At 37.3% G+C, this 27,995-nt stretch overlaps 1 protein-coding gene across 2 annotated transcripts in view; it reads left to right on the top strand.

Annotated features, from left to right (window-relative positions):
• Positions 1–4,913: 4,913 nt before the first annotated feature.
• cntn5 (contactin 5) overlaps positions 4,914–27,995 on the top strand; it is a 161,539-nt gene continuing 138,457 nt past the window's right edge. Inside the window, exons 1-3 of one of the 2 annotated variants that reach the window (XM_017308391.2) lie at positions 4,914–5,140; positions 6,774–7,126; positions 8,123–8,245. The gene's annotated coding sequence lies outside the window, so the exon portion shown is untranslated. The remainder of the gene's footprint in view (positions 5,141–6,773; positions 7,127–8,122; positions 8,246–27,995) is intronic. The other variant, XM_008426420.3, reaches the window with a different exon arrangement.

Below are 27,995 nucleotides of genomic sequence, written 5' to 3'. Positions count from 1 at the left end.
TAGACTTTGTCTTTCTATATAATTTGACATTGAGATGTTTGCAGCCTCTTCTCATCAGGAAATGTATGTTAGTTTGGCTCCATGTAAACTCTTGAAGAAGTAGATATTATGTAAAATCACAGTTTTTGAGCTTCATCCTTTAATCTCCCATGGCAACCATTCAGCTGTGCAAAACGGCGGATGGATGAGCGACGCCCTCGAGGATGAAGTTCCTCCTCAGAGCTGCGGTTTCCAAGGTGCAGAGCTTCTGACTCCGCCCACTCAGCTCCTTCAGACTAGTCAGCAGTGACTAGCAAACACTTGGTGGAATTGAACATTTGCTGAGTTCATTATACAAGCTACTTCTTCTCAGTGCAACACTGGTAAAAACATTGCTAAAGGGTTGATAGAGGAGCGTTGTGGTTATTTCCTGAAGGCCGAGTGTGAGAAAGAGCAAGAGCTTCTTAAAGAGACAGAGGTCCAACTTAAATTTGTTAAATTACAAATTTGAAGGTAAACGAGTTACTTCATTGTGCTATGAGATGGCACTGTGTGCCTGGGAAACACATAGTACTGCCCCTTTAACAGTCACAACACCCAGATTGTTACCATGTATATTTGCACTTGTCTTCCTCTTTTATGAAAACTTTCTCTACATACATATTTACAAGAAAGAAGATGAAATCGTCTCTTATTTTGTTCTTTTATATATAGATTTTAAATGTCTTTACAAAGAGTAAAACAGAATTGCTCCCATTGTGTGTATTATCTGTGCCTGGCTTACATTTATAATGTTAAAGCACATAGCCTGGACAAGCCCACCATCCCCGCCTCCTACAGAATAAAGGTATCGGCAACAATCCAAACATATTTAAGCCACAATTTCCGGCCAGCCGACCCACAATGTGTGTGATGCATTTATTTGTACATACTATCAGCAAATCTGTCCAACTGATGTCAGTGCCAATAAGCAAAGCTGTAAAAAGGAACTCTTAGAAGACTGCTTTGAAAAGATTTGATCTAAGAGCTGATAACAGCCACAAGCACTTGGATGGATCAATCGCCCAATAGGAAGAGCACTCAGTCATGGTACTGTTTAATTAATGATGGAGGATGGAGATAGGCTGTTAGCTCCATATTGTCAGTCAAAGACTCACAGCAGAGGGTGGCAATATGAGCTATGTAACTGATATGAGAAACAGAGAGAGATAATCTATACTCTCTAGTCTAGAGCCATTAGCGATCTGTTTGGAAGGAGGAGACGCTGCTGCACGGCCCACATTAACTGATTTTTTTTTTTTTTTGTTTTCCCCAAAGTACTCTGAATGCAAAATGGCAAAGATTATACTTGAAAACTTAACCGTACATTACATTTATCCCTTCCAAAAAAGCTGGAAATGAAAAAAAACAAAACAAAACAAAAGCAGGTAACTTTTTTCAGATTTTTTGCAAACTGAGATCTCAAAGAGTCCAGTTTTATTTATACCAAAAAAAACATTTTCCTTTAAATTCAGCTTTGTGCTCAGTAATACTCCCGACTTTGCTTGATATATTCTCAAAAGAACTGTTCACAATGTAAAAATAGCTAATTAAAATATACAAAGCAAATTTATATGCCGTCTCAAGTTCAGATAAGTTCAGATAAGACATTTCCCAAACAACCTTCAAAATCTACCTGTACAGCTCTATGTGCAGGTAAAGTGTCCTATTGAACAGAAAAATCTGTTATGTACGTCTGTTTGCATATATATTATAATTGCTTCATGATTTTGATGATGCATTTGACAAAACGTAATGTTTAATGCTTGTTTCATAATTGGTTTCTGTATTATGTTTCTTTTTTTTTCTTTGAAATGCCTTGTTGCTGACGTGTGCGATACAAAAAATTGACTTGACTTGATTCACCATTGGTTTCAAGCCGGACCCACCTGGAGTATTTGTTGTTGTTGAAGCAAAAAACAAACAATTTCAGTTACATTTTAAGTTTTGTAAAATCCACATGCTCACATTTGTGTTGGTAGGAGAGAAAGTTTATTTATCTAACGCACATCTCAAATAATCAGTTAGCGTTTAGCAGATAGCATGCAATGGTACTTAGGGACCTAAAGGAACAAACAATAAGACTTTTAGAAATTCTATTACAAGGAAAACTAACAATTTCAAATTGTTTCTCATGATGCGAATACTTAAATATGAGTGAAAGTTTTCAGTTTATTTTTCAAGAGATGCCAAAAAATGTTCCCTTGAAAAATGCAAACAACTGCTTAATAAGGCTAAAAAATGGTTGAAGATTAAAATAAATTGAATATGTGAGCCTAAAAATATATTCAGCTGCTGTGAGAGAATAACAACAAAATCTTACTAATTCAAAATTGCATCTCTGTATCGATTGGGATTTTTTTGTGTCATATTTTTACGCAATTAGTTTTTGTTTGACGATTGAAGAAGCCCAAACATGTTTTTCATTTGATGTTACTTGAAACAAAACTTTGACATTTGTTTATTTTGGTCAATTGTTATTTTCCTCAGCCTCAATCCCCAGCTGTTAAATGAATTGCTTAATGTGATTTAAGATGATTTTTTTTTTCTGCAGAAAATACATGAATGCACAACCTCCAAGAATAACGATCCTGTCTTTTGAAGATGGGTGTTTCTACCCGAGCAGACATTATGCAAATGCTTTTTATGGCGCTGTGGAAAAGCGGTGGTAGAATAAACCTGGAATACAAACAAGGTGTCTCGGGATGTTTAGGGGAAACGTCTTTTGTGGAGTCTCTCCGTTTAGAGGCACTCTGGGGTTTGTCGCCTTGCAGATCTTATAAACTAAATATATTTCTAGTGCAATAAAGGAAAAGGAAATTTTAAAAACATAACAAAGCCTCTCGAGCTGTTTCATTTACACTCTGCTGACATATTGTTGTTTGTTTTCCCAACACCCAATATTCAAAAACAAATGTTTTGTCAAAGGCACATATGTAGATAATACATGGGTTGATGCCACAAAACATTTGATACCGTGTAAAAACAGTTTGTGATCGCTGAGGTTTTTTAGCAACCACAAAATGTTGGCAGTCATAAATTAATATTAAGTTACATAGTTGATAACTATTGATTAGGCATTAGAATTTTGAATCCAGAAAAACTACCTTAGCAACTACTTTTTAGACTCCTGTTCTTCCAACTCAGAAAAGGAATTAGACCAGAGGATACTTACTTATACTTATCTACCAACCCAAACAGGAGTATCTAGTTTATTTACTTTGGATCAACATTATTAGCTTTTTCTTCTTTTGGTCTTTCCTTTGGTTTATTTTGTTTGTATTTCCTTCTAAATCCTGTAAAGTACCTTGTGTTGCCTTGCTGCTGAAAATGTGCTATATAAATAAAATTACCTTTACCTTTTAATCAGATTTAAGTCTTTAACAAACCAAACCATGTTTTCTTCTGTCAATATAGAACAGAGTACAACAGTAAACTCAGTAAATATTTGAGTCCTCCTCTAAAAATGCTAACAACTGCCTATTTTAGTACTTTAGATGCTAACTATGTAACAATGCACACAGTGGAAATTGTCGCTAAAGTCCACAGTCCTCCTGGTTTCTGCTCTTTAGTCGCAGCCAATCAGCGCCATGGAAAATCAACGGCCTCCTGGGTTGAAACGGCAGCCAGTAGCATTAACTTACGAATCTCAGCTCCTCAAGCAGATATACATAATATGGATAAAATATAACCACACATTTTATTCAAAAGTGGGGATAGACTGTTGGACGTTTTTCACCTTGTATTCAAAAATCTGTTCTAAATCTATATTCCACTTTCATTCGCATTTTGTCTCCTGCATATATTCTGGTAAAACAATATATTATAATTTGGGCAATGAAATTGGTGTAGGAATTTGTAAACATCCTATTTAAGGAGATTTTAATAAATTCTGCCTTTTCTTTGTGTAAATTATGTAAGTTAACAGCTAACAGGCGCTTCAATGAAAAGTTAGACCTTCTAATCTAAGAATGATCTAATTTAAGACAAGTTCTAAGCTCAATAATCAAATAAATGCAGTAGAACAATGATTAAGCACCTTCATTTTTTTTTCTTTTATGATCTTATTTAGTTTTGCCTCATTGTGGAAAATAAACACTTTCTTTGTAGTAGAGGAGCCAGTTTCATGCCATCTGGTTGGGATCCTGGACGTTTTCCTGCTGAGGCGTTCCGGACACATCCCAGAGGAAAACCCAAAGCGGATTCCTCCCAAATGGCTGGGGAGAGCAAACCAGAGATAATGGAAGAATAGCATGTATGTTACTGTTACAATAATAGGTTTTAAAAAAATATATATTATAACAAGGTGGCATGTCCGTTTTCCTTAAAGCAGCACAACTAATGTCTATTGTTCTTTAGTAAGATCAACCAAAAATAGCAATGTTTGCTAGCAGTTTTAACATTAGCATTAGCATTTTCTCCACACATTTTTCTTTCTTTAGACGGTTTTTAGACGGCTCACACGCCTCTAATTTATATGAACATATCAGTGTCATTCATTCTTTATTGTCTTCAGTCAATTTCTAATCTAAAAACGGAAATACAATTTCAAAACAAGTTTTGAAATAGTACCTAAAATGTTTGAGTTGACCAATAAAAAACAAAGTTGACAGCATTATTTCCGATGTCAACATAAGGTGTTCATATACTATCCAGCAGCTATGCTAGTTTGTTCATTTCTTTAGTTCCTGATGCAAAAACCTATTGCCATTCTTGCACAGTCGACTTGTTTCAGTAATAGGATTTTCTCTGGAAAAACGACCAATTAAAGAAATAAACTAAAAAGATGTTTTGTTTCTTTTGTTATTTAAGACATTTAACTTAGAAACAGTCTATTTTTTTCTGACAAAAGCGTAGCGAACAATTAAATTGGTTTTCATCTTCTTTCCAGAATGAAAATAAAAACCGGAGAAAACCCGGCCTGGCCTGTTCTTACAGCCTCTGGCCTCTAGGGGCTCTGTTTGCAGCAGCTCTTTGTCCTGTGCTGCTGCTGGTGTGTCTGACCTGAACAGGCCACAGCTGAAGTGTTGCAGCTCGTCAGTCTCTGCTTTAAAATGCCCCCACCAAGCGCCACACCCTTTCCCAGCGGGTCCGGATCAGCACTGATGTTGTTTGTGATTCTGTGAGTTTGTGTACTTTCTTTAGTTTTCCTGTAGCGTCGGATCAGAAAGGGTTTTTTTCTTCTGAGATGTTTAAAATCAAAATGTAAGCTTTATGGTTCTTTCTTTACTCCTGTTTTATGTGAAGCCAGGGAGCTCGCTCATGATCTTTTTTGTCTTTAATTTCCAGTTAGACGGTGGGTGTTTCCTTTATTGCTTTGTCTTCAGAGATCCTTATTTTCCCTTGGTTTATTGTAAATAAATGCATTTTAATTGACAGAGGGCTTTTCAGTCATTTTAGTTTGTTGTGTGGTGTTACACCCTGAACCAGGAAACGCTTTTAGTTTCAAAAGTTGCAACATCTGAACATCATTCACACCAATTCTTCAGCCCATGATATCACAATGCAAACATTGACTAGGGGTGAATATTTTGGCATTGGGCTCACAATATAAAAATGCTTAAACTAATCCAAACATATTGGATTTGTTTCTTTGTGAAAAAAAGTATTATTTTAATAAGAAAAAGGAAATGGAACCAAATTAAAATTTTTGTTCATTTGCCAGCTTAAAAGAAAAAGATAAATGCTTGTTTTTAATTAATAAATTGACCTTTATTGTGCTTTTCATTAGCAGTTTATGATAAATTCCAACTACTGGAGGCAATACTGAATGGTATCGATCCGATACCAAGTAAATACAGGACCAGTATCTCTGATACGTTACTTATTCAGGTTTGGATATCATAAAACTTCTGATCTTTAGGTGTTTTTATGATTTTTCTTTCTTTATAATTTGGTTATAAACATGAGAGAATTTGGATCAAGTCTGCAGAACATATTTTTGCTCATTCTTTTCAAATTAAACTGCAAGCTATTATCATTTGAGAGGAAAACACAACAAAATCTTTATTTATAGAATAGTTGAGAAAGTACATTACAAAGATAAAATTTCAAAAGAGAATCTGAAACAAAGTATTGCTTCTATCATCCAAGTATTGATCCAATACTAATACCCATTTGGTATTGATATTTCAATTTGATCTACTCACTCTTACCAGTTATCAATCACTGACTAGAATTAATTTTAACAGCTACCAAAATACATTTTTGCAGTGTAGAAAATGGAGGTTGGTACAAATATTCAAGCTTTTAATTCTGTCAATGTTTGAACAAAATAATTCAAAGGAAAAGAAAAACACCTGATGGTCAGACGTTTGATGCATCAATCTTAAAAAGTATTGGAATCGGTGACGCAAACCCTGTTTTATGGGACATGTACACAAAATGCAGCATTGCACACCTCTAGTCAAATTTAAATTTAATTAAAAATTTAATTTCTAATAAAAATAAGGAACAGATTCTGACGATACAACTGTGAAAGTGAGTATTTTTGAGCTTGCATTCATCCCGCAGCCGTCCTCTTTAAGCATCAATAGTCGCCTAAGGTTTTCATACAACCTTGTTCAATATCAAAGTTGGTAAACTTTTGCATTTTTAAATTTTCTGGAAGCATTCACGCCGTTCTGAAAAACCACCCACACCAGAAATGTGAATGGGGAGCAAAGCTGAGCCAAAGCCACTCCTTACAACTAACTGAGGGGCCACCTCTTTTTTTTTTTTTTTTTTTTTTTCCCCCCCCTCTCTCTCCTCGGCAGCACCAGTGAGCTGGGATGCTGCGCTGCAGAGAGAGCCTCAGCTGGCTGCAGCGGTGGAGGCAGTCTGTGCGGACACCAAAACAAACCTCCGTCCCGACGCCGCGCTCCGTCCAGCCACACGCTGCTCCCTGAAGCCGAGGAAGGAACGACGGGCTCAGAAATCGAAATAAACGGCCCGGTTGCTTCGGTTACTCGAAGAGATGCGCCGCCTGCGCTGGCGAGCCCGATAGAGGAGCACCTGGACTTCAGTGGATATCGGTGCTACAGCTGCCATTCCGCCTTTCAGGGTCGGGAGAGATCATCTTTTGAACAGAAGGGAAAACGCCCACCGAAGGAGGACTTTTTGCATATTTGTGAGTACATCTCCTGCTTTACTTTGTTTCTGTTTTTATTTGTTTTATTTTTTTTTCCCCCTCCCCTCTCTCCAACAAACACTGCGTGAACTCACGTTGCTTAAAACAGACAAGTTCTGCTGGCGATGATCTCGAAAACAGTCAAATATGAGGAGTTTTTCACTCTCTTCTTTGTGCCTGAAATCGCGCCGGGAGACGTTGTGACAACAATAAATGAAGTGTGAGTATTTGCCCGCATGCTGTTTCAGTAACTTCCCTCTTTTCAGTGAGAGTGAAGGCAGAAACGAAGCATGTGGGCGAGGGGGCTGCCGAGTGTGACAAGATGCACCCACTGAAAAGTGTCCAAATTAAACATCTCTGCTGTTCATCAGGCTGCCAGAGAGTTCATAACATCTTTTTTATTTTTATCCAGTTTTAAGTCAAAGGTGTCCTGCTCTATAAAAGCCCTCAACATCCCAGGAATAAAAGAGAGAGGGGGGGGGGCTTTTGAAATCTACTTTGAACAGAAGTGTGTTTGAGGTCCAGCTGCTTGTGAAAAACGGCTCAAAGGGATTTCTGAAAATATTTTTTGGGAAAGCGAAGAAAGCTGGGCTCTGCTGTACGAGGGCAGATCCAGGTCCTTCTGGCGGCTTTTTGTCAGGCTGAGCAGGCGGCTTTTAACACACCACTTACCACACAAGTGGACCCACAGGATTCATCTAATCAGAGATATGCAAATTGAAGAAATCCAGATTTTTCTTCTTTTTTTTTTGTTGTTGTTGGCTTTGCTGTGGTTGGATATGATGCTATCATCTGACGGTGACTGCTGGGTTCTGCATTGTGGCTCAGAGGCTCGGTCTCCCTTTTGATCTTATTGATTTGGCTTCTTTTCTCTACGTTGGACAGAGATGGGGGGTCTTATTATGGCATTAGTTGATGACAATATTATTCTCTTTTATCTTCCTGAGGTGTGTGTGATTTTTTTTTTTCTTTTTTCTTTTCTTTTTCTCTTCGCAGCGATAGCAATTATTAAAGTGATGGCAGCCAGAATGAAGTTTGCAGGAGGAAAACACAGCCTTTAAAAGATCTGTCTGCTGTCAGCACATCCCTCTGCTGCCCTGGGCACTCTTCATTTTTAATGTAGGTCCACTCAGAGGCATTAGGACAGAGTATTGGACTATTTTAAGCCATGACTCTAAATTAAAGTAACTAAGTGTGTTAACGCGGCTTGATATCCAGATGATCAACCTTTGGGCCAGTTTTCTTTGCTTGTGTTCTGCGTTTTCCAGAAACCTCATAAATTAAAATGTATGCGATATTTCTGATTACGTGTTACTTTGAAGCCCCGCTGATACACACATTACTCACTCAAATACTGTCGGGGAAAAGGGAAGATCAAAAAAAATGTGCTGTTAAATTCCAACACCGAGGAGAGAAATTGAAGTTTTACAGTGTAATACAGGATATTTCAAGAATAGGGGACATACAAGTACAATTTCTGGCTAAAGGAAATAGTTTCTGTTAGTCTAATAATTGCTTTGATCGAAACTGTTTCAACAGTTGGCAGGCTGTATTAGTCTGTAGTGCCTGAATGGTTTGTATGTTAATGTTTGATTCGCAAAGAGAAAAGAAGAATTCAGTGGTTTTTTTTGTCTTTCATTTTCAGAGTATATGTAATTTGATGTACTTATCCGACCCTCTTGTATTTCCGTGGAACGGATCGAAGTCGACACAGAGTTCTGATTACCTTTTCAGGAAATCTTTGCCGGCTAAGTGAAACCTTTTCATTTCTTCTGTTCTTTCAAACATTGCTCTCTTTACTTTCATGTTTTCACACCTAAATAATCTGCAGCCTTGATAAAATTTGTGACATAATCAAAATACAGCCTGAAGTGTGCAGCAGTAACTTTGTAATTGTTTGCTTTTGCAGCAAAACAACAAAGCAACAGTTATTCCTGCTGCTGCTCAAAGCTAAGATATTGGAATTCAGATCATTTAGTTGTTGCTACTTTCATGTTGATAAAGTTTATAGAATAGTTCAAGGTTTTTGAATTGAATCTGGTTATTTTACGAATGTTTAAAACATCTGTGTTGCAGTTATTTACGCAGAAAAAGAAAAGTTAGTTATTCAGGAAATTTAGGTAGGAGGTGGTGCATCGTTAGTGATCAACTTACACGATGAATGTAACAAGTATTTCCAGTCAAAGTAACAAGATGACAAATATCAAAAGCAAATATAATATTTGGGTTTATTCAAATGCTTTGTGTGTTTCTTTCTCAGCATGGAGAAACAGGAAGATCTTTGGTTTCTCACCACCTCCTGCCTCCAATTCCTCCTTTAAATAGTCATCAGCTCTTCAGTAAATATTCATTCAGTGAAAAAATGACACCTGTTTGAGGTTCATTCATGACACTTTAACAAACTATTGTAATGTTTTTTGAGAGTCGAGTTAATTTAAGATGATGGACGTTTGTCTCACTTGGACTGGTTGTTAGTTTTAGCCTTCATAATTCATTATTCTGGATTTATACTCAATTTATATGGAGGCTTATCTTATATAGGTAGGATTTTTGATAGTCATTGATTTTTGCCATAAAAAATAGAGAACAAAAAACTGAAGCATCACTTATTTTAGCTATCCAAGAACAAACAAATATAACATGAACTTTAATACACTTAATATAGACTTAATATAGTCTGTGTAGTTTCATATTTTCATCATCAGGGATTTTTATTTTTAGTTATTTTATTTTAGTTTCATATTTTCATCATCAGGGATTCCACAAACTAACTTCTATAATTGTAAGATATTTTCATAAAATTATCTTTATAACCTAACCAAATTTTTGGTTTTATAGACAGACGACAGTCTTCTAATTTCATACTTTTGGGTCATTTAAAACAATCTTTAGATGGAGTATGGAAGTAAACAGTTTTCAGCCCTAAACATTATTTGAAAATCTACTAATCCAGCAAACCTAAATGTACTTATATTAATAAATAACATGCTAATAGAAGCATGATTATCATCTTTTCCTTTTCATCCATTAAGCAGGTAATGAAAGTTCACCCTTTTCGTTAGAACATCATTTAAACATTTTTTTCCTTTAATCACTCAGTAAACTCCTCTTAGAGTAGCTTTCAGCCATATGAGCATGGAGTCAGCCTTGCTCCTTAAGGTAGCAAGGATTTAGACTGAAGATAAAAAAAACAATGCTATAGCTGGCAGTAGTTGCAAAAAAAAAAAAAAGACCATCCCTTTTTTGTTTTTGCAAACTGAAACACAAACGGACAAATTTACCAGCTGCATTTAACAGCCAACTCATTTGCGGCGTGTAGCAAATGGGTGTGGATCATCCTACGACTCTTTGCTACACAAAAATAAATAAATAAAACTCTGGCCACCATGTCAGATTTTATCTCATAAAAAGGCACAACTTTTTTTTTTAAATATTGGAACCATTAACCGCTTCGTGCCCAGTTTGATCCCCAGCAGTGAAAAATTTACCCACATTTTCTGTCATTAGGTTATGATACTTTCATTGTTTCCTGTTAATGTTACACAGCGTCCATCAACGCCTAACGATGGACGTAAAACTTTACTGCGAGCTTGTAATTCAAACAGCCAAATGTTTTCCATGCCGTTAATACATACAGCCGAGTTTCATTTCCTAAGGTAATCTGAGCGCAGCTTTAACTCACCCAGAGATATAAGGTTTAAGTCACCAGATGAAGCAATCCTAAGAAGATTCACCTGCGCATCAGGGGAATCGCTGGAGGAAATGCACAGCTGCGCCAATTTCACTCGGCATGTATTTGCATCTACCTCTGTCCTTTATTGGATGTTAATCAGTTATTTGCTTGCAGAAGATGCTCTAGAAATGTTGGAAAATCCACGAGAGGACAGGTGTGAGATGATCTGCTCACCTTCATTTAAATGAAATAAATCTTATATTTACAGCTGCCTCATCCTCATAAATGAAATTTTTATTGACACGAGCCCACAGACAGTCATTTAGAGTATGGCTAATTGAAAATGACATCTTTGATAGAAGAAACCCTTTGGGACACTTGGACGGGGGAAAAAAAAAAACCCAAAGTGAGAGCGGCTCCAGATAGAAACAGATTCACAAAGGTAATGGTTCCTGAGGGAGTTCTATTTTACTGACAAATACCCAAGAGCTATAATAAAGTGAGAACAGACAAAAACGCCTCGCTGACATGTTTGTACTCAACCGGTCCCCAAAGATTGTTGAAAGGCGGGAAAATATCGCACCACGCAGCTGTACAGCACCCTGTTGGTATTTCTTTTATGGCGACTCGACTGACGGAAATAAATAAAAGGAAATTGCCGGGCACTGTGGAATATGTAAATAACATGTTTTGTGTGACCAGAGGATGCTAGGGTGTAATTCTGCTCTCAACAACACAACAGTGACTAAGAGCGTTTCCGTTGGGAATCGTTCCCCCACTAAGATGCGAGATGACTTGCATTTGTTCAGATTAAAGAAATTTCCTATAAGCAGCGTTGGTGATCTTGACAGAAGCGAAAAACCCCTTTTCTCTGCTTTCTCATCGAGCGCTTTGTTTGTGAGGGAGGGAGGCCCACTGGTCTATCCGAGCCTGGAAGACAAACGTCCCTCACGACCCATCTGACAGCTTAATTTATATAATTGCCTTGAAACATCTGCCTAAGAAAGAGCGACTTTCCGCACGCCCCCCCACTCTCCCCCCCGTCCCTCTGCTTGTCACTGTTATGAATGACTTCGATTTGATGTCCAATGAGTCAAACGTGCGAGCTGACGTCCCGCCGCCGTGTCACTCTGAAAGTATGTGTAAACAGAATAAAAAAACGGTTAATTGGCCACCGGGTTTTGCGTCCTCCTTCCACGGAACGTGTTCGGCGAGGCGTCTTCATTTAGCATCGTTTGTCAGGGTTCTGATCTCGTCCTCGTCAGATTGTTGGCCAGTTAATCCCTGCACCATGCCAAATGTGTGCATCTGTAAGGCAGAAATGCAATTAGCACAATTGGTGTGGCGGAATCGCTGCCTGGGCTTCCGCTCCTCCGTTTGCAGATTTTTGTTTTCAGAATCGGCTCTGAAATTGCTGAAATAATTTGGTGTGGTGAGCTAACACGTGCCTCCGCCTCGGGTTGGCTAATTATGCAGGCCCTCTAACTGTTTGCCTTTGTGCTGTCCTCATTGTGTTAACTTTGAACAAGTCATCTGTAGCTAGCCGCGGGCCTCCCCTGGGTTGCTGCTTAAATGGCTGGTTTCAAAGTGTGAACGTGTTAGCTGAATGCATGAAATCGAGTAGAGAGGTTTTGAGAAGCGTTTTAACAACAAAACCAATTGAATAAAACCAGAATTTGCAATGGAAGGGAAAGAGCATTGACAATATTTTTTACATGGGAACCACAAACTTTGTTGCATTTTATTCCAATATTATGCAACAGACCAACACATAATATAACTTTTTTTTTTTTTTACAAATAAAAATCTGAAGAGTGTGGCTTGCTTATGTATGCAGCTTTTTAAATCCAGTTGCTTCCTCCAGAAGTAATCTAATTAGTAATGAGGGTCAATTTGTATGTTCAAGTAGTTCCATGAAGTTCTCATAAAGAAAAGACCAGTAAATATAATATATAGATATAATATGAGATGAATATAATCTGTGACAAAAAGAATCAAGCTTCTTTGAGTATTAATTTTTATTTTAGTTTTAAGCAGTCATGTGGCACGGTGACAAAACCTGAAACTGCTTCTGTTCGAGGTACTCAACAGGTTGTTGCTAGGCAACCAGTGAGTGAGTGAATTAGTGGATGTCACCAACCTTTCTTGGCGAGCCGTGAGAGGTTGAGCCTTTCCTCTGCCTACATCCGGATTAGAGTTCAGTTAAATGATTGAATATTCCATCTGATCTATTTTCTATTGATATTGATGGTGTGTCTGTCTCAATACTATATTGCTATTGATTAATTGCCCAGCCCTGATGTTAATAAAAGTTCACACAGAGCATCATGAAGACCAAGAAACACAAATGATTGGTCAATATTAAAGCTGTGGAGAAGTTTTAAAAGCAAGGCTGGGTTGTAAACCATCCCCAGCGATAAACATCTCATGGAGTCTTTCCCAATACATCATCCGAAAATGGAAAATGGCTTCTGCAAAACTTCGGGCAAGAACAGCATAAATCTGAGAACCTCACATCCACAACTCATGTGGGAGAATCTGATGACAGGACTGCCAATAGGGGAGCAGCCAGAGAATTTGGCCTGAACTCAAGTATGACAATGAAAAAGTCTTGTTTAAAGACAGCAGGAAGATTTATTGTCTACATTTTGCCACAAGTCATGTTAGGGGAGACGGCAAACATGTGGAGGAAGTTTCTGTGGTTGGGTGAGACCACTACTGGATTTTCTGACCTACATGCGCAATGCTTTGAGTTTGTAAAAATTACCCACATTGAGATAGCAGCATGATGCTGTGGGGATGCGTTCTTTGAGGAACAAGGCTGTTCAGATTTGATGTGGAAAAACGAGCTAGATAAAGGAATCCATGAAGGCATACAGCAGAAAAATGTGACCCATATCCAACTTATTCACTGCATTTTGATCTTTTCACCCCCAAAAAGTCTGACTTGTGCCTCTTCCATAAAGAGTTTTGAATCTGATTTGTGTCTAATGCTTTTCAGAGCCTCTGCAGTCTCAATCTTGTCGCATTTTATCCGATTTTCACGTCACTGACGTAAGCCATCCGTCACAATTCCTGAAGAAGCCAGATGCAGTATGTCCAGATGTAAGCAACGGCTGAAAATCAGAATTCTGAAATTCACGACAGAAGTCTGTGAGTGAAACGCATCACATCACAATCCCACCACTCCTGGTTCCGACTACGCAACCAAACAGAGAGCGCTGCTCAAAATGCCATCGCTGTTAGTTTTGCTTTCTTTTGATCTTCATTTTGTTATGATCTCATGAAAATGCTGCCGGCTCCATTTCTGAATAGCATTAAAATAGATCCAAAGATGGCGGCTTTCGTTATCGTTTCCATAAACGGTGTGATTCTGTGTGATGCCTGCGTTGTTATTCTGCACATGCGGGTCACTTTGGGGTCATAAATCGTTCACACAGAAGTCCGATTGCGATCGCATCAGTCGGTAGTGTGAACGACCAGGCAAGAAAAATTAGCATTTTAGCAGAAACATTGGAATTGAGCATCAAGACCTGCTGTCTTCGCCAAAGACTTGAGATATGCCTGGAGATTCATAACACAAACCAGCATTCTCATAGATTCTGATTTCTCTTGAGGTATTTTGTAAATAAATGGAGGCATAAATCTAAAAAGCTGAAACAAGAATAACCCAAAAAATTTGCCGCTGACAGCAAAAGGTAGTTCCACACAGTGGAACTTAATAAGACTTTAAGATTTTTACAGTCTGATATGGTAAAAGTTTTAAATACCATTTCAGAATTGTTTGGGAGTTTATTGTGTTTGTATGTGAACAAAGTTTCAGTTCTTGCAGAGATGTTGTGGAGGGAGCTGATGGTGGGAGATTGCCTTAGGATGGAGTTTTATTTATTTGTTTTTTTTCCCCCCAGAAGGAAGCTCCTGATTTTATGTGACAGTAAAGAGGCCTTATCTACCATGGGCATGATGAAGTAGAAGACTCTTTGATTTGTTATCTCTCAAAAGTAACAATCTCATGCCCATGAAAGATTAGTGAGCTGAAGGTGTAAAATCAGGCTACGCCATTTTAAGAGTCTCATATAAGATCCAAAGGCTATATCTGCATCACGCTGATAGTACAAAGTTAAAGAGGAGCAGGATTTAGTGACATATATTTGACCTTCAGATTTAAAACATTCAGAAAGTAGGATTCATCCTAATGCTAACTGGCAACTCTTGAGATAGAAAAACAAAGTTGTAATTGTCTGCAAGGTTTTTGTATAATTTCTAGCTGATTAGAGATGAGAATATCTTCTTGTCTCTTCATTCAAATCCCTGAACCTGCATCTTGATCCCAGGTGTCAGTAAATCATTTTTACTTCACATCTTCTGAGACAATCCAAACCTTAGCATCCATTTACATCTGCTTTTGTTGTGTTTGAATTTTTCTAATTTCAAACGAGAAACGGGCAGCAAAACAATAAATTCCTTAAAAAAATGTGAAGCTTTTTTTTTATTTATTTTTTTTTACGTCGAATCATTTTTATACTTTTCATCTTTGATCTTACTGAAAAGGCCACGGAGGCCTGGTGTGTTTAGTCGTCAACATCTACCTTGCTTGCTGATGCGATGTGGCATTGTGGCCTGCAGTCACTAGAGTAACCCTAAAAAAACAATATGTGAAAAACTATCAGGTGAAAACAGGTGAACTCTCTACATGCTGCTTGTGTCCAACTCATATTGGACACAAGCAGGTGAACTATACATAAATCGGCATGCGATTCTCACGTTTGAGTAAAGTACAGTTTTTTAAATTTACTTGCATAGCTTAAAACAAAGCAATTTCTCCGAGTGAAACTAAAATAACAGATTTCCACATTTTATTGCTTAATACTACACCTATTTAACACACTGATTTTTATACTGTACAAAAAATGAATCATAGCTTGTTAATTGGTCAGCCAATCAGCTCCAGCACTCCACTACATGCTACGCATAGCTCTTCAACAGATTTTAAAATGTTATTTAGATAAGAGTGAAGTGTGGCACTCCTGACTGGAAATAGTCACATTTCATGAATGTTTTCATCCTAAATGTCACGTTTTCATTATTTCTAAGTGGAAGGTCATAATTAACACAGGAAAAAGCCTTAAAAACATTGTGTGTAGTTAATCAATCAAATGAGTTTCACTTGAGCCACTGAAATGAATAAACTTGTATCTAATTCCAGCCATCCAGCTATCAGGATGCAGCAACAGATGAAAGGGAATGTTTTATGTTTCAATCAGATAGCTTCTAGTCTCTCTAGGATTTTAGATTTATGACAGAAAATATAATCTTATGAAATCGCAGTATAACTTGTACTGGTAACCGGTCCATGTCTTGTGATGATGCCTTTATTCCTCATGTATTTTGGGGTTAATTCACACCAGGCTTGTTTAGTCCGGTCTAATTGAATTCTGGTTTGTTTGTGCGAATGTGCAATCAAACTCTGGTCTGTCTAAAAACTTAGTTCTCTGTTTGGTTGAAGTGAATCTGGTGAGGTTTGAATGTGTATGTAAACGCCAAGTGGACCAGAGACTGCCCTGAAAGCAGAAACCGAACGATAGGGCAGGTGCATTCTGGGTAAATACAACCAAAACAAACGCCCGAGTCTGGCGCTAGAGCGAGAAATGGCTCTTAGTCTTTTGACAAACACAAAAGAGAAATCCTACAACTACTAAAATCTGACGGCACTCTGTTTTTTATTTACATTTTGAGAAAAAGGAAGTTGCGCCCAACAGATAAACCTTCTTCAGAGTTTGTCATTTCCTTCAGCAGTTCTTGGTGCAGCGCCACCACAGGTGAGGAGGGGAACAAGTTTTTCAAAGGGTTTGGTGTGTTTGACACAGTTCAGTTTGAAGGTGAACCAAACCAGCTGAAAATGTTGCAATTCTGGTCCCCATGTTGCAATTCTGGTCCCCAACTCAAACTGAGTCCACTGGACTCTCAGATGTGGAAACACCCTTAATTTCAGTCCACCATTCAAAATGTTTCAGTAATTCAGCTTAAGTTTTAAGAGTTTCTGATTAAAAATGTACTGATTAATTTTACTTACATAAAACTAACAAAAAATAACAAGCTAACATTCAGTTAATTATATTGATAAATATTAAATGTGTTTTTATTATTTGTTGTTCCTCAGGCTTAAACAATATCCTGTCTCTTGGGCGCTTATTGAACATTTCATTTCTGCTGCTGCTGGCTAACCTATCTGCTCGGCTACCCACCGGTATGAAGTGCTTCCCCTCTTCCTCCGCCATGGTTGTCAGGCGATCCTTCAGTCTGCTCTGGTTCTTGCCTTCTGCACTCAACCATTGCATTTAAACTTTGCAACGACTCCTCTGCCGCAGCACTATGGACCACTGATTGCACACTATGCTTTTATGGACTCCACATGCTGTAAAGTTGCTAATGTATGATCTCCCACTTCCTCTTTTTGCTGCTGCCTAGCAACCGGCATTGCTTTTCCTTGTCATTTAATTGCTTATTTGCTCCATTATCCAGTGATGCTATAAAATCTTTTGTGCCTGTTCCTTCCACTGTGAAAGCGTTGGATCATTTTTAGTTGATATTTACTAATCACCCAAAAGGGAGCTAACTTTAATTAATGCTAAAAATTGGGCTTACTACTGTTAATTACGTGACATTTTCAATGTTTTTGACTTGAACCACTTCTCGGTTAAATCCTATTTTTAAGTGGAAATGTCAAATAAAGTTGGAAAGTCAAATATTTTTTCATTTCTGACACCGTCACGGATATTAGCCAGTTAATCTTCTGTGGGCTTTTTCTGGCTCCCAACTACTGTTGCTGTTGAAGCCGTCTTCCATCATGTCAACCCACTTCATGCATTTAAAAAATGACTCATTCCAAAATGCAAACATTTTTTTTTGTTGCCCTGAGAGTAACCCTTCAGGCCAGTTCTGTTCAGTTTCTCTCAGATGATTATTTTCCGTCAAGGACCTTCTGTTGTCGGGATCCATAAGTCATTTGGAAACCCTGCATACCATATTTACCATCAGCACTGAGTCTGGCAAAAAGAGAGGCGTACAGTGTTTTAGGGTCACCTTTTGCTAAGCATATCAAGTCATGCATCCTGCCGGATCCTGATGATATTCTACCTTCTACTCTCACACCTGCTTTCCCCTGAGAGATGAAAAGTGTATGAGGAAATCTATAAAACACAACCGAGAGGGTTGCTGTGCTTAGCTCTGTTTGCATAGTCCCTCTTTATTTGCTCTTGCGTGACAAACCTTAGATTCATTTGGCACATGGGAGGCAGTTGAATATGCTTTAAGGTTTTTATTTTTTATGCCACAAAGTGATGGAAAAATAGCCACATTAGTTGAAAATAATTGAAGAGTCGCCGATACATATCTGACGGAGTTCAACGACCTGATCTGAAATCAGCGCTACAACAGATATTTGACCCAGCATCAACAAATTGTCCCCCAGATATTTGGACAGAAGTGAAGCTTCATTAGGCTCTGGGATAAGACTGTAGCGATGATGCAGCGCTCTGGAAATAAAAGCCAGAGAGCTGTTCTTTGAAGCTTTCACTCGGTGCTGCTGTTGCGTGGTGAAAGCTGAAGTGTGGAGGTTTACACCGTTTCATGATGTCAGCTGTCAGCTTGCTGTGGGTTGCATTGTGGCTACAGCGATGGTCCAGAAATAACCAAACAAAAGACGAATTGTACTCCAAATAACGATTCTTGGTGCAGCAAAGACACTTTCGCAGTTGCGGTTGTCGTTTTCGGTGAAAATTTACTTTTCACTTTAACTGACGTTTGAGCCCCTCATAAACCCCACCTGACTAGCTGAGAAAAAGCTGCTGAATTGTCTCATTTCCCAGCAGTCCAGTCGATCAATAGAAGCAATATTTATGGGACATTAATAAGACCTGGTGACGGCATGGGTTGACGGAGCATAATAATTTGCAAATACATAAATTAAACTGAAGTGGCGGCCACTGGAATCGGAAAAACCAACAGGAGCCGCGGTTTGTTTTGAAAAAGTTCCAAATAATCACTTAACAATACAGCTGTAAAACCGCCGAGCTGAATTCTCATCTGACCAGTTGATAAGCACTTTCAAATTGCCCAGCAACTGGAGGTTTGTAATTAATCAGCTACGTAAAACATCTGCTGCACAGGAGAGCCGGGCGTTCAGCAGTCTGAGCACATATACATTCATCTAGGTAATTTAATTAGTCCAGCTTCAAAGGGAGAGCATTTATGGAATAGCTTGAAACGGTTTAGAGGACTTTCTTTTTTTTTTTTCTTGCCGCATTCCACTAACCACAAACTGTCCATCATTTAGCAACCATCTCAAATAAAATCCATCTGCCGGCTTGAACTAATATTTACATATTAGCTCTGCTTTTATTACAGAAATGTCTGATTCAGTAGGAGATGTTATCCTAACTTAAGAGTTGTACGAAGTGTTCTTGCATAAAATTATATCTATTGCAAAATGTCCAAAAGTCTGAACTTAATTATTTCCTGAACTGCGGCGAACAGATGACATTCTAATGCTGCAACAGAAAATGGCTTAATGTCTAGTATATTACTGTCTGGTTCAATTTGAGCAACATCACAGCTGAAGCGGCTCGTTCTTTAAATTTATTTTGGAATCTGAAAAAGAGAGATAAGGAGAAATGGAAAACGGCTGAATATCTGAGCCAATAAAATTAGAATAGTAATGCAAGTGGTTTGTTTTTAATCAATCCCAGTTCCACGCTCACAGACCTAAATGTTGTTTTGCAAATAAAGTATACAGTGTGTTTACTATTGGGGTAAGGATTATCTATATCCTCTCTGAATAATGGTAGAAAATGTGATATTCCTGCAGAGCTACGGTTTTATTTGCTCTTATACTTTGTTTTTGATGTTCACCGCAAGTTTATAAATGAACATAAAATGGCTATATAGCAGGTCAATTATGGTAAGTGTGTTTATAGTTGTAAAGCACAAAAAGCTTTAGAACTTATATCAGTTTTAGGGTTTAATATTTCCCAATTAAAATGGTTTTTGAGACAGAAAAGTTCAAGATGATCAATTTTACCTTTTTTAATTAAGCACCTCTACAATCTTTGCATCATATATAAATAGTACCTTGCAGAATCCTATTTTGTCTTCATATTTTGTCTTATTTTCAAATTCAACTCGTGTTCAAAAATATTTTATTGATCTAAACGTTTGACCACAAATTTCAAAGAATGCCACTTAGATTTTGTGACACAACTGAAATGAAAGGTGCTTTATTGTTCATATTCAAACACTAAAGCACTAATATGTAGTTACAGACACCAGTAAATAAAATCATGTTTATGAAATGGATTTCCATCAGATTTAGAGTTTAAAAGACCGTCGTTTTATAAAACATCACCCCAAACTTTGAACACCTGAAAACGGAGTAGAGCACAACTCAAATGGTGTTTCAAATTAGTTTAAAAAGTTATCTATATGCAGGAACCCACCAGATTATGTCGCATCATTGAGAGAAACACAAGAACTGAGAGAAACATAAAGTTAACAGTTGAAATAACGGCAAACTGGAGAGCAGTAGGAGAAGAAAATGAGGAAATGTGGTCAGTTTGTCACATAGAATCCTCCTAAAAACCTATTAAATCTTGTTGTAAAGTGACAAAATGTGAAAAAGTTCAAGTGTTTTTTATGCACTTGTCAAGAACAAATGACTTTGGGGGTAGCAGATGTTTTCAAGGCACAACAACCCCATCAAGTCAAAATGATGAACTAAATTTTGAATCCGTATTGATCATTTAGTCTAACAATGTTGCACTGTTGTCATAATTACATTTGGATTTACTGTCATTTGCAATTAATCCAGATTAATTTCTCTGGATTAATGGTTATAGATTCAGCAGATGACGGCAAATTATAATCCCTGTTCTAATGAGCAATAAATAAGCAGCAAGCAGCGTCTACATTACAGAAACTGAAGCATTTTATCACCTGAGACGGCAGACTGTGGGGGTTTTCTCCGAAATGAACTGGTGATTAATCAGATACGTGCATCGTTGCGACAAACGCGTCGCGGGACGGTGCGAACTTCCACTGGGGACGTTTTCCTGTCAGCGCAGTGGATCTCCTGCTCCACTTTCCGGCTGTGAAATGTTCTGCTAACCGTTTACAGATAACCGTCACTGCTGCGAGTTTCCCCAAATGCACCTTTTTTTTTTTTTTTTTTTTTTCATGGCATTTTCCATTCTACACACCATAGTATTGTTACCATAGCAACATATGCCACATGATTTCAGCAGGGGAATCAGGTCACGTTAGATATGACCTTTAGTTCACTTACCAGATCTAATAGTTGGTTTCCTGGGTTTCTGGTGTTTAAGGCATTCAGTCAGTAGTTTACAGCTTGAGGCCGTCTTCCTGATGGATTTTGTTTCTTTCCTGGATAGATACCAGTTCCTTTCTTCTTTTCTGTATTCTGTGTACTAAATATAGGACTTTTCCAATGCAGTGCTTAGTAGGGCTGTGTAATATCGATTTTGCGATATATATCGATATTTTCTTTCCTAGAAAAAAAAATCGATATTCATCCGCAAGTATCCTAACATCCAACTGTCACCTTGCTCACTCACTGCTTGCTTCGCCGGGAGAGTGATTAGGTCATCAGGCTTAGAGTGATTCCTTCAGATGTTAAGTGTCAAGGTTAAAATGGTATCAAACTATTCAGAGCAGGTACTTGGTGGCTTTATTTACTTTACAAATGAATGTAAGCTACAGTTTGTACCGTTTCAATTAAAAGAAACATGTTTTCTCACCACTTCTTTGATTCATTTTGTCCAGCTGTCGACTTTAAGTCTGTGTCCATGTCCAGCCAGAACCAGGTTTTGTGTAGTTGGTGCTTTTACTCAGTTTTCAGTTAAATTAATTAAATCCAACTCTATAACAGTCACAAAATGTCACCAAAATCACTCTGTCCCTCAAAAATCTTTCAGAAAATTGCAAAAGTGTATTGAATTGTACCGTTTGCTGAATATCGCAATATATATATCGTATCGTGAGCAGAATATCGTGTATTGTATCGTGAGATTTTTGTATCACTACAGCCCTAGGTACCATTATGATTGCAATAAAAGTGATAAGTGACTATATGGCTGTAACTGTGTGTCACAGCAATTGAAAAACATTTCTTCTCATTTTTAATGCACCAGTCAAATGAAATGCGGGTTTGTGTCACTAAGCTGCACACAGTTACCGTATTTTCAAATGCACTGCTATTTACTGAAGCTTTCGGTAAAGCTGTCAAACCCAATAATTAAGACAGTTTTAAACGTATTTAATTGGAATTTATTGTGATGACAATAAATCTAAATTCTTATCACCATAAACAATGCAATAAATGAGCTGCTTAGTTCTGGAAAACGGTTTATTCTATTGTCAAGATGCAATTTATTTCTTCAGCTCATATTTCCCTAAACTGCTGAGACCTGATGGTGCATAATTTCTGTTATTTCCACCCGTTGGACTGAACCTGGTTGCCAGGTTTCTGTGCTTTCTACTGAATTTGTGGCTAAAATTGTTCAAATTCTGTTTGACGTTTTATTAGTGGTGGTTGTACAGGCGTTGACTGTTAAAATGAGCAACTAATAAATCACGGTATTCAGTTTAAATGTTCATCAATGTAGCGGTGGTAGCCACTATTGATGTTGCTGAAGAAGTTAATTTCTGGGTCAATGTCCTGCTCCATGTCTTTGTGTTCAGGGTATTGAGTGGATTAAAGCTGTAGATTCTCGTGCTCAGCAGTTTTGTGCTGCCTGTGCCTGTAGTTGTTTTCTCTAACTTTTCTTGTTGTGTAGTTTGGCTTCTTTTTGCTTCTCCAGCTCCTTTATTTTCTCTTAGCTTTGCTTCTTCTGAAGTTTGATGAAATCTTTTGCAGTTTGCAGTTTCCCCCTGGCTTTTCTTGAATTGTTTTTTTTTTCTTCGTTATTTTAGCTAAGTCTGCATTCTGTCTTGTGATGTGTGTTCAGATAAGTGTCTGAACCTTTTATTTTTCTTATTCTGTGTAAGTTCTCAGTTTTTCTTTCAGTCATAATAGTTTGTAAATCCCCTTTTCCACAGCAGCGTTCAGCTCCGATGCTTTTCCTGTTCACTTTAAATCTCCCACATATTGGAAAAAACAGTGATGGGTTACTCCATGTGGTTTTTGTTTAACCTGCTGGATTTCACCTTTATTTGGCACAGCTGGAGCGTGTGACCAAAGCATCATTTTTAAATGAGTAACAATATCATTTGCTCCAGTCTGTTGCTCCACCAGGTTTTCCTGGAATTCAATCCTCTTATGTTTTTGGCATTTTGCAGCCACACGGATTTAACTTCCTTCACTAGGTATCGGATCGATCCCTAATTTACTTTTGCCTCAGACAGGTACCAGAAAGTTGCACAACTTTTTTTCATTTAGCTTGTGTCATCAGTATTTGGATTTTTCTTCCATCCTATCAATGTTTTGCTCAGTTTGTGCCGCGACTCAGAACAGATTCAGTCGAGCTGTTTTGTGATGAGCTGAATCTCTTAAGCAGCATCAAAGTTTTCAAAGTTCAGTTAAGGCATCTGTTATTGTTAGAGGTTTATTGCACCTTGGTTGCCACAATTTCAACCCACTGTGAGGCAATAGAGGTTATTTCTGTTCTACTTTCTTTGTCTTTTTAACATCTCAGTATTTAATATTTAAGTATATAATGTTATGGTTGACACAGATTCTTTATTTCCCTGCCTTTCATATACCACTGCTTGTGGCCCAGTTGTTTGAGAAACTAATTCCTTGTGTAAAAGCCACTTTATCATTTATGAAGCAGATGGATGTTATTTGTGTTGACCAGAGCAGTAGAGATCCAACAGTGAGCTGAGAGAAAGTCCCCAGATCACACACTCATTAAATTTCAATTTGTAGCACAGCTCATTTGAAGCATAAATGTGGGACACATTGAAAAAAAACCAAACAAAAAGAAACGCTTAAGGTATTTAAATTTACTATATGGACGAGAACTTCCACAAAATCCTTTGTGAAGACCAGAGTAAGGTTTAGACCCACGGTGTGCAAACCTTTGGTCACATGACCCAAAATCATCGTCAAAATTACTGGAGGGCCAAAAGCATTGCAACACTTGATTTAAACATATGAAATATTTATATTTGTTGTTGAAATGGGATGTGTAAATTATAATAGATATAAACTTAAAAAGGGTTTTGCAGAAATCAGAATAAGAAATTTAGTAGCAAATTGTCTATTGGGCAAAAACATACAAAGGCATTTAGTCAATATGGATCAATAAAATCAGGATTTGAGTCACTTTTAGAAAACACCTGTTTTAATCATGTTTGATAGATTAATTAAAAGCAGATTTGGATGCAGCAAAGTCGACTTTTTAATAAGTCACTGGTTATATCTGGTTGCCAACATTTTATATTGTGAGAAAATTTTACTTAATGATTTTGCTCCAAAATAGAAAGTCTTCATCTTTTTTTTTAGATTTAAAAAATGTTGTGCACATATGTGGAATTATGATTCTTCACTGATACATTAAAGTTTACTAAATCTAGTGTTTCTCTTAACTACCTAGATGTCAGAGTAATGTTGTAGTGTGTTATGACTTATTCAGTGTAAGTCAGCAGATGCCTTTTATGGAGTATTGTGTTGTCATTGTTGTTTAAATGCTGTTTATGCACATTATCTAGAAAATAAATGAGCATGACAAAGTTATGAGGGTTTTAAGATTTGTGCTCTTTGTCAAACTGAGGCATTGCACTTCATGTTTAATTTATGATGAGACAATATTTTAATTACAACAATTAAGCAAGAAGTAAATGTGATTCATAAAAAGCTTATCCAGCATATTCTACAAAACCTGCTTAGAATTTTGTTGAGCATTAGCAGATTTAGCCCTGAAGTCCCCTTTGGACATGTCGCCTTCTCATAGTGGGAACAAAGCCGTTTAATTCAGTAAAAATCAAACGCGTAACACGTTTCTCAGAAATATCAAGAACGTCTATGGAAAGTTTTTAAAAATGTAGAGCAATCTTGGACAAGAATTTAGCACAAATGTTGGTTTTGACCTCTTGAAACATGTTGTTCCAAACAGTCCGTTGTTTTGTTTGGCACTCAATTTTGTTAGAGCAGAAGGTTCTTTGGGGACGGAGTTGTGTATGTTGTTTTATCCAAGGTTTATTTCATGTGTTGATGATGGAACGGCCGAGCTTCTGCTTCTGCTTTGAAAATGGCCTCCTTGTCTGCAATCCAACATCAGCCTCAAACTACCAAAACTTTGGATGTAAAACTAAATCAATATGAAATATATCCTCCGTTTCCCACCACAACATTATTTTTGTGTCTATTTAAGGATTGTAAGGTTTGGGCAATTTGCAGAATCCCCATTCTATTTGAACCATAATTCATTAATTTGATAAGTACCTATTTTAGACTTAAAATCTAATATCTTGGTATTTGGGGAACATAACAGTATGAGCATTTTTAATTATGATCATTGTGAACAATTTAATCACGTCTCCCAGTTTGACTTGAACATAAGTGCTATTATTAAAACTATTATTGTTATTATGACTATTATCTTTAGTCGTGGTAGTCAGGTGCACCTAGCTATGTAGCTAGTATTAGATATAGCTTTAGCTAATATTATTAGAAGTTAAGGTCACAGACTGCTGAAGGCTCTTATTGTGAATGAATTTTTTGTCTTCTCCAGAAATAAGAAAAAAAAAAGTGTTGTTTTGGCTGCCCAGGTGAGCAACAAACAGCCTCAGCCAGTGTGTTGGTAGTTTCAGGTTGTTGGGGAGTTTAGCAGACACACCAGACCCACACTGGAGACGGCAACCATCTGGGTAAAGGTTAACTGGCTGGAGACACACTACAACATTTTACCTCTGATTCCCAGTCCCAAGTCTGCATCAATCTGCTGCAGCTGAGGTCAGCTGGCAGGACGAGTCGGCACAAAAATCTTGGTAGAGGGTGAAAAGACTGGAAACTGTGAGTGTGAGGGGAGAAGAGCGGTCAAATGTTTGAATTTCTTTAGCCACAAGATCAGCTGCAGTCGATTTTTTATTTTTTTTTTAAAACCTTAACTGTAGCAATAAATCAATGCAAAACAACTGTGAATGTTATTTAAACTTTAAACTAATTGCAATCACTTGGTAATAAACAAAACACACAAGAGTACTTAGGACTGAGCTCACTTTTTGAACATAAAGATAATGCGATTTAATTTAAATATTGACATTTCACTGTCCAGTTTTTGGTGAAACTTAAAATGTTCCAAACACTTTCATTTTGTCGGTGAGTGGCAGACAGTTCTAACTTGTTTTTAATTTTCAGACGGTTTTCTATGATCGCCACCTACTGGTGTGTTTGCCGGTCAAATTGTCGCTGTTTTTATTGTTTCTATGAGAGTTTGATGTGTTCAGTTGCTTTTAGCTGGTTTGAAAAAGCCTGCAGTGTCTCATCCCTTAGCAAAGTCAGTTGTTGAATCTGTAGTCTTAAAAATCCATAAAGACAATGAAAGCCGTGTAGACTGTCTTCGGCTTTTCTGAGCATTACTTGCTCGGCCACAGGACTAAAAGAAAGTGGAAAAATTTTTCTTGTAGAGTCATAAAGCAGAAAATATAGGAGCATTTTTGGCATTTGGAAATATCCTTGTTTTACTTTCACTTCTTTCTGACTGAAATTTGATTTAACATTCTGAATTTTATCATGGTAATCCTCGAAATCGGAAACCATTTCATTCATAAGGAAAACATCTCTCTCTCTTTTTCCGTGTCTCAGCAAACAAAATGAGATGATTGTCGATTTCAAGAGAAGAAATTGAGGTTTTTAAGGAGTTAATAGCTCAGTGTTCTTCTGGAGAACAGACTGGAAAAGTGAAGACAAGGGACGGAGCAGACTTCTAGAGAAGCTTGGATCCTTTCAGTGTTTGCAGCAAGAAATCAAATATTTTCTTTGAGTCTGTTGAAAGCGTAATCTCAACATCAGCATCAGAAGCAGGGATTTTGGTTCTGTTCTGTCCTGGAGAACCTCTGGAGATGATGGTGGAAAGAAATAATATTCATAGAAATCACAAGAGTATGGGCAACTCTCCTCATCAGACTGTTATACAACAAAATAATATCTTCAGTTAGAGGGCTCTTCCGGATTGCTGTAACACAGACAGCTACAGGAGATCCTTACTGCCTACAGCCATTAGCATCCAAAACAACCCTTTGGAGAATAACTTGGACAATTTGAGTTGCAACATCATTTAATGTCCCTCTGGGATAATTGAGGTATTTTTGATTTCAAACTGAAATGCTAGGGTTGCATTTAAAATGTTTTTTTTTCTTATTAAATTTGTTTATTTTAATTAAGAAAATGAAATGGCATTTCTAATAGCACACTACATGTTTCCTACTAAATTAAAAAAACCCTGTTTTTGTTTACTGTCTTTGTTTTCACTCCACAACATGACGCAACGGCAGCAGGCTGTGTTGAAATTCTGAGAAAACTGGAATCCCTTTCCGAGTTTAATGTCCTCACAAAACTTAGTTAAATATTAAGTTTGCACTGAGGCATTTTCAATATAATACACTTTTATTGGTAAACCAAGCACAACCTCTTATACTCCATGCTTAATAACTTCTCTTCATGAATAATTCGTCAATACTTGTAAATATGGTGGCCAATAATCCTCAATTTAACATTTCGAGAATGAAAGGGAAAATATATCCATAACACAGCAAACATTGGTGACTGCAGTTTTACTCCTGGAGAACATAATTAGTTCTACATGACTAATCAGTGAATGCAGACGGGCATTATGGATCTGTTAGAAAATTGAAAACAAATGCAGATCAATATCAATATGACCTGTTTTTATGTTTTTCAATTAAACTAAGGTTGGTTTACAATACTGATTTGAAATGCTTATTCACACCAAGCTGTTTTAGGCTCAAACTGATTCGTGATGCTGGATGTTGTCCTAGTATGATAATAATACTGATATAGCAAAACAATATTGTTCACAGCTGAGCATTTAAAATCAATAAGTTTTGAAGCTGATTGGCAGTAACCTTCAAAGTGCAATCAAGTGAATAAAACTCAATTTTTAAAAAGGTATTTAATATAAAGTACATGGGCAGTTTTCAAGATAAAGAATGTCAGATCAT

Source organism: Poecilia reticulata, chromosome 13 (genome assembly GCF_904066995.2).
Source record: "Poecilia reticulata chromosome 13, P_reticulata-male-v2, whole genome shotgun sequence".
Classification (NCBI taxonomy): Eukaryota; Metazoa; Chordata; class Actinopteri; order Cyprinodontiformes; family Poeciliidae; genus Poecilia; species Poecilia reticulata.
This window is presented reverse-complemented; position numbering and strand designations above follow the sequence as displayed.